Raw genomic sequence first — 7,500 nt, 5'->3', positions numbered from 1 at the left:
CTATATTATATATCTAATATCCACTTATAAGTGAGTATATACCCTGTGTGTCTTTCTGCTTCTGGGATACCTCACTCAGGATAATCTTTTTCACTTCCCACCATTTGCCTGCAAATTTCATGATTTCCTTGTTTTTTTTATTGCTGAGTAATATTCCATTGTGTAGATGTACCACAATTTCTGTATCTATTCCTCAACTGAGGGGCATCTGGGTTGTTTCCAGCTTCTGGCTATTACAAATAAAGCTGCTATGAACATGGTTGAGCAAATGTCCTTGTTGTATCCTTGAGCATCTTTTAGATTATATTGTATATCTTTCCACCTCAAAAGATCCAGATTAAAAATGGTTCTTTCCATCATTTCAAATGATTTAATTAAGAGAAAAAATATTTTGGGGAGAAATTTTATTTAATTTCATATGTAGCCAAGTTGACAACAAAGACTAGCAATAACCATCAAGTTAATAAATGAAAAGATGAATGAGATACTCAGATCAATGAGTAAGTGGACTGTATGGATGAATGGAGAGAGAAAGGAGATAGAAAAATAATGTAAATCTGTATCCTTTGTAATGTCACTGCCATTTAACTTACTATATAATTGGTGTTAAGTTCCTGAGACTGAGCAGACCTTCTGCAGAAAGCAGTAAGTCGTGTAAATATTTTCTGCCTCCTACAGGAGTAGAGGGCACTCTAAATATCTCACTGCCCTTCTGACTTACCATCTATGCTGTAAATACAAACAACCTACAATGTAGGCATTCCTTGATTTCAGTGAATATGTCCTGATCAGCCTGCCATAAGCGGGTAAGACAGTGTATCAGGGATATACTCGATAGAGTTCAACTCCCCGAGTAAGTGCTTAGCAACCTAGCACAAGGCAGAGGGTCATGTGTTTCCCTCCAACATAGGGCAGTCACCTGTCATCCCAGCACTTAGAAGGTAGAGGCAGAAGGCTCGTGATCAGGGGCCAGCCTGGGCTACATAGCAAACACCTGGCTCAGAAAAGTATCTTTGTTCACATTGTTAATCCAGGTGGGGAAAATCAAAATTCAAAATTTCAAGTATAGCCGGGCTCAGTGGGCACACACCTTTAACCCCAGAACTCAGTATGGCAGAGGCAAGTGAGTCTCTGTGAGTTTGAGGCCAGCCTGGTATACAAAGAGAGTACAGGCCATCCAAGGCTACACAGAGAAACCCTGTCACAAACAAACAAACAAACAAACAACCAAACAAAACAAAACAAACAAAATTACAAGTAAAGCTTTTACTGAGTGCTTCTAGCTTGCACCACAGGAAAACTGGTTAAGATGAGGCATCTTAAGTTGGAGACTCCATTTACAAAGCCTGTGTCAGCACAGACTAAACCAATCCTAGCCGGCATGTACAGAAACACCTGGGAATGCTCTCATAGGCTTAAGCACCTGGTGGAAATGTCTGCTCTGACAGAATTTTCTAGACCTGCATCCCATGCTCTGGGTAGGTGCTGGCAATATGCTCCTGGCTGTTCTTTCTCCTGGCAGACACACCCTGGCATTTTCAAAGTTGTACTATATCTTAGATAGCATTCTAAGTTCTATCATTTGCTCGTGTGTACCTCTAAGGTGCATCATCTTAGACTGCATGGAACAGGTGAAAGAGTTGGGCTTGCAGAGAGTAAGTGCCTTGGCTGACTTGGGGTCAGACACCAAGGAAGAAGCAGAGCTAAGTTTCACCCAGTCTCTAAACTCTGCCTGCACCCCAACACTGCCCTCCCTAGCCATTAGCGTGGCCCTGGCAGAACTGTGAACAGTGACGCCTAATGTCTGCACAGTGACCTTTGTGACCTTTCAGGGCATCTAAGTGACTGAGGGACTGGTTTTGTTGGTATCCCTTGAATTAAGCTGCACAGTTTAAGGACCAAGGAGGACTCAGATCACACACCTGGTCACTGGAGAGGCCATGCTGAGCAAGGCACGTAGGCAGCAGCTGAGAGGTTGCCTTTTATTACTACTGTGACCCTGAAATGTCACACTTCATCCCGTCCTCCAAAAGAGTCTGGCTCTGTTTGTGATCATTCACCTATCCAGGTGGCTTGACTCATTTTAGCTCATTAGAAAACAGTGAAATGAGACCCCCCCCCCAAAAAAAGTAAATAAATAAAGCAGATTGTCTTAGTCAGGATTTTCTTGCTTTGGAAAGACACCATCGCCGTGGTAACTCTTATAAAGAAGAACATTTACTTGGGGCTTACAGTTTCAGGGGTTTAGTCCATTACTGTCACAGTGGGAAATGTGGAGGCATGCAGGCAGTCATGGTACTGGGAATGGAGCTGAGAGTTCTACGTGTAGATCCTCAGGCAACAGGAAGGGGCTGTGCCACTGGGCATGGCCTTAGCATCTGAGACCTCACCCACAGTGACACCCTTTCTGCAACAAGGCCACACCTCCTAATAGGGTCACTCCTCATGGCCAAGTATTCAAATACATGAGTCTATGGGGTCCATTCCTACTCAGACCACCACACAGAGTAATACTAAGAAACTAGCCAGGTAAGGCCATGGGTGGCTGTGCTGCCACTGGCTGACCGGTTCTTCATCTCCCTGATGCTGCTGCTCTGTGGGGTGTTAGTGAAAACCAGGGGTAAAAGCAGGGTTGGTGGACAGGAGAGAAGAGGGCCTCTGGGTTGTTTTGTTGTTGTTGTGTGCATTTTGGTTTTCAGCTTTCGGTTGGTTGGCTGATTGCTTGGTTGGTTTTTAAGACAAGGTCCTGTACCATAGCCCACAGGAGCCTCAACCTCCCAATCTTGCTGCCCCTCTTTTCAGGGTGCTGGGAGTCCAGGCAGTGCCAGTGTGCTCAGCTCTGGTGTGTGTTTCAAAGGTGGAGAAGCAGTGAACATTCCTCACAGATGGAACTGAGAGAAACAGAGATGTGAGGTTCTGTGAACCAAGAAAGATGGTTCTGGGTGACCCGTTCTGAAACACCTGGATGGGGGGCATAAAGAGTGGCATAAAAAGTGCCAGGTGATGCATGGTGTGAACAAGTTGAAAGTGGATAGTGCCTTCAAAAAAAAAAAAAAGAAAAATGAGGGTGTTAGCAAACCCAGGGTGTGGGCTGGGGTGCAGGGCTGTAGGAGATGCTGGCCTAGTGGGCACGAGGTGTGGGCTTAGGTATGACTTTACCAGCATCTCAGGCTTTGGGGTTCATCCAGCACTGCAAAGGAAAAAAATAAAAACATAAACAAAAGACCCACATGTGTGTTTCTACACCTTATACCAATGGAGACAAGGTGATGTAGAGTTTAGTAAAATTCTGAAATACTGAGAACACGGCCACAGACAAATCATGGGCTAATCCTAGTCCACCACCCAGTTATGTAAATGGATTTCCCTTCAGCTAGCTCACTTGCAAGCATATTATTCATTTGCCTGCACTTCGATGCGTCAGCAGGTGTTCAGAGTGCAAGCCAGCCAGAGAGGCCTCAGTGGGCTGCCAGGTAAAGCCTGTGAAAACTGGCATGGCTGGTAGGACAGCCCTGGGAAGGCCTTAGGGTTAGCCTTGTGGTATCCACACGCCAGTCTCAGCTTCCCTGAAAAGCCACAAATATCTTTCAATAGTTCCCTTTTCTCTTTTCCTCAGTGGTGAGTATGGAATAGAAGAGATGCCAGGCAAACCTGTATCACTGAGCCCAACTGTATTCTCTCTCCACAGAAGGACATCGAAAAGGCAACAATCCAAGAGGCGTGAAAGGGCTAATAGGAAAACACTTTTCTGGCTTTTTTGAGGGGGGGAGTGTGTGAGAGGGTCTCATGTATCCCAACCTGGTCCCTATCTCTAGTTGAAGCTGAGAAGAAGTTCGAATCCCCACTCTCCTGCCTCTACTTCCCAAGCCCTGAGATTATAGGTGTGTGCCACCAGGGCCTGTTTATGTGCTGTTGGGGTCACGCCCAGCACTTCACATGTGCTAGGCAAGTACTCCCCCAACAGTGCCTTGTCCCCAACACCCTAATGGGAAAAATTTTTAAATAAAAACGAAAGTCATTTAAAAAGCTAGGTTTGTCTTTTTAAAACAAAGAACTCTGCTCCAGTGTGGGTGGGAGTTTTACATGGTATGGCCCACGGGGCTGTGGCCCACATGGCTACGGCTCCTGTGATTGTGGCCCATGTGGTGCATTTGAACCTGGAGGAGCTTAGACTTCGAAAGGGCCTGCAGTGAGTAGCTGTAAGCAAGGCTGGCTCTGTGCACTCAGACACAGTTCTGTCTTCAGGAAACTCTCTGGCTCCAACATGTTTGCCGAGTGTGATTCATGGCCTTTCGCTCAGGATTGTCCAGTGGGTAATTGCTGCTTCAAAACCAGAGAAACAGATGTAGACCCTGAACCCTGGCTATAAATTCCTGTTTTATGATTATGGTTTTCAAATGTGCTGTGTCACACTGACAAACACATAGTTTTTCTCAAACAAAATGAATTTTTTCTCAAACTTTTGCTTTTTTGGTTTTTGCTTGTTGTCCAGTTGCTCATTGGGAAAACTTTTATTAGATCATTGATCAAACACAAAGAAAATAGAAGAGGCCAGTCCATGTAAAGCAGGGTTCCCACAAAGTGATATTGGGAAAGTTCCTGCTAGCTATTTAAATCAGATTTAAAGTGAGTGTCAATCATTTACACTTCATTGTGAACAAATTAGCTTAGTTTTTACTTTCTACCCTATTCATTAATCATTATCGTACATGAATATATATTCAAAGAACATCACTTACCTTTGGCACTTTCTTTAGATCTATTTAAAAGAAAGATTTCAGAGGACAAATCATGTTTTCAGAAGAAGTAGATTTACTGACAAATGATAAGAAATGTGGCTAACTTGTGAATCAGCTTTTGAATTAGCACTTACTAATGGCCTCAATCCCTGCTACCAGTGTAATTAATCCATGATGAGAAATAATTAATTGGCTAGTGAGTCCCATTGCATTATAAGGAACCCATAATATCCCATCCACACAGATTTAAATACTGATCAAGTTCATTTCACTACAATTAAAAGAATCTCAAGGTGATTATAAATTTAAATGATCCTTGTGCAAAGAAAGAAATTGCCCAGTCATAGGCACACACCACACCACACCACCAAAGAGCTTTGTGAGTGATTGTATCCATTCTGCCTAGCAAAAGGATAATCCTAGCTGGGACTATGGGCTTCTCAGACCCCCCACGGAGGGTGGGGGAGTGTCATGACACCCTCCCTACCACCTGTTGTGTGCCCCCCCTCCTCCTCATCTGGCTAAGGGTTAATGTTTGCAGGGGCTGCGGGCTCCACCTGTGCAGCTGTGTGGAAGCCCTCGTCTCTGCTGAGTAGAGCCTTTCCAGGAGTGGGCGCTCCGGGGAGGGGCGACCACAGCCCTGTACATAACTGTACATAACCACTCATCCGTGTTCTGTAAGGAAGCCCAGTGATCTCCAAGTTCCCCAGAGTGACCTCGGGCAGAAAGGTACCTCTATTCGCCCTTGGAACCTTAGTTTTAGAATGGTTAAGACACTGCTTAGACCTCCTGAAGGGAAGAAATTTTAGCAACACCCACACGCACACATTTCTGGAAGACATTTGGGAGCTGCGCCTCCTAGATGAGGCTGGCTAGAAACAGAATTTGGGATTCATTCCCCACTGCTCATCCTTTTGTCCCTGTGACCAGTGCCTCCCTGCACATTGGGACCATGATCATCAAGGAAGTATAGCAGCCTCCTGAAGAGAGGGCACAGACACACAATATCTGCCACAGGCCACGCTTTCTCAGTTTAAACCTGACTGTACTTCAGTTCAGCTGCTTCCTCTCCCCTCTGTCAGTACCTCTTCCTCTACACTCCAGAGTGTGGGTGACTCTGTTTTCAGAGAACCAAGGACCTTAAGGAAGCATTGGGGCAGTCTCTTGGGCCAAGCAGAAAATCCCACACCGCCCAGGATTTTATATCTTTACATTGGCTCAATGGAGGCGGGTTACAAGTTTGTTTTGTAAATTCCTACGTGCTTCCTCACTTGGGATGTGTGTTTTCTCTGTAGCGGAAGGGTTTCTAACAATAAGGCCCGCTTACTAAATGGATGGGTGCAGAAAGGAGAGAGAAACAGCCCACGCTTCTGCTTCACCCTTCCAGCACTCTGAACTTTTCAATGGCAAAACCTGAGCCTCTGAGCTGCAGAGTCAGCATACCTTCTTAGGGGCTCTCTGCCTCCACGACAGAGTGTGGCACAGGCCCCCTCCTGTATCAGGACAGTCAAGTCAGAGCAGCATTTCAGCAAGGGTGGGGGTCCCTCGCAGCCTCCCCCTCCCAGCACTGCCCAGAAAGGAGGACTGGAGCCCGGGCTGCCCAGCCCATCTTCTTGCCAGCCTTCTGTAGGAGAATTACTAGGGAGGCAGAGAAGGCAGAGGGTTTGACTCCTCCCAGCATCTTCTTTCCTGCACCCTGCATCCAGCAGGAGAAGCTGGAAGCTAGCTGCCGCCGCCGGTGGCTTCCCTTTCAAATCCCTACCTGCCTGTCTGCATCTATACCAACTGTCTCTGGGTATTGAGAACTAAAAAACAGCTCCTTCCTCTGGGCTGAGTCAGAGTAAACAGGTTAAAGAAGAAAAAGGGAAATCCTCTTATCTGAAAATTGTTTTTAAAGAGCAGGTGAGATTGGGTGGGAATAGACTGAGCTTTCAGACTTTTAAAATCCTCCTACTTGCCCGTTTTTCAAAATATGCATTTAATTACGTGTGGGAACCTGTGCTTGGTGGAGAGGCCACCAACACATTCCCTGAGCGTGGACTGTGGGAACAAGCAGCTAGCCGTTAGCGTTGGTGGGTTCAGCCCTCTCCGCCTCTGAACCCCGCGGCCTCGGCAGCTCTGGGTGTCCGTGGCAGAAGTCCCACAGCTAGAAAAGGGCAGCTGAGACACAGCTGACATTCCCTCTGTATGTTTATTGAGAACTTAGAGGTAGCTGTTTCCGTGAACGGCACTACAAAGGGTCTATTAGACAGGGGAGAAAAGAGAAAACTAAGTCCTAGTGAAAATCAATTTTTCCTAGACACGATGACCAGTGGCCTAGCCACTGTGTTTTCACCAACCAGTAAACCAGAATCTAAAATTCATTCTCATACACACACACACACACACACACACACACACACACACACACACACCACCCTAGGTCTCTCTGCTCTGCCTCTCGCTTTCTGCCTGTGTGTTTGTAAGAGAGGGATTGGCAGAGAGCGGTAAACGGTGGGGGAGAGGGGAGAGAAAGAAGGGAAAGGAGAGGGGAGAAGCGCTATCTAGCGCAGTAACTAATCTGTTTACTGCTCCAGGTGTCTCAGCCTGCAGGGGATTTTTAAATCTAAGTAGGTCCCGGAAGATGCTTCCTCCCCTTCCTACCGCCCCCCCCCCCCCGGGAGCCAGGGCAACCCCTTCAGATAGAGCCTGCAAGAGGGAGAGAGATTTAAAAAAAGAAGAAGAAGAAGAAGAAGAAGAAGAAGAAGAAGAAGAAGAAGAA

Source organism: Psammomys obesus, unplaced genomic scaffold (assembly GCF_907164565.1).
Source record: "Psammomys obesus unplaced genomic scaffold, mPsaObe1.curated_primary_1811, whole genome shotgun sequence".
Taxonomy (NCBI): domain Eukaryota; kingdom Metazoa; phylum Chordata; class Mammalia; order Rodentia; family Muridae; genus Psammomys; species Psammomys obesus.
This window is presented reverse-complemented; position numbering follows the sequence as displayed.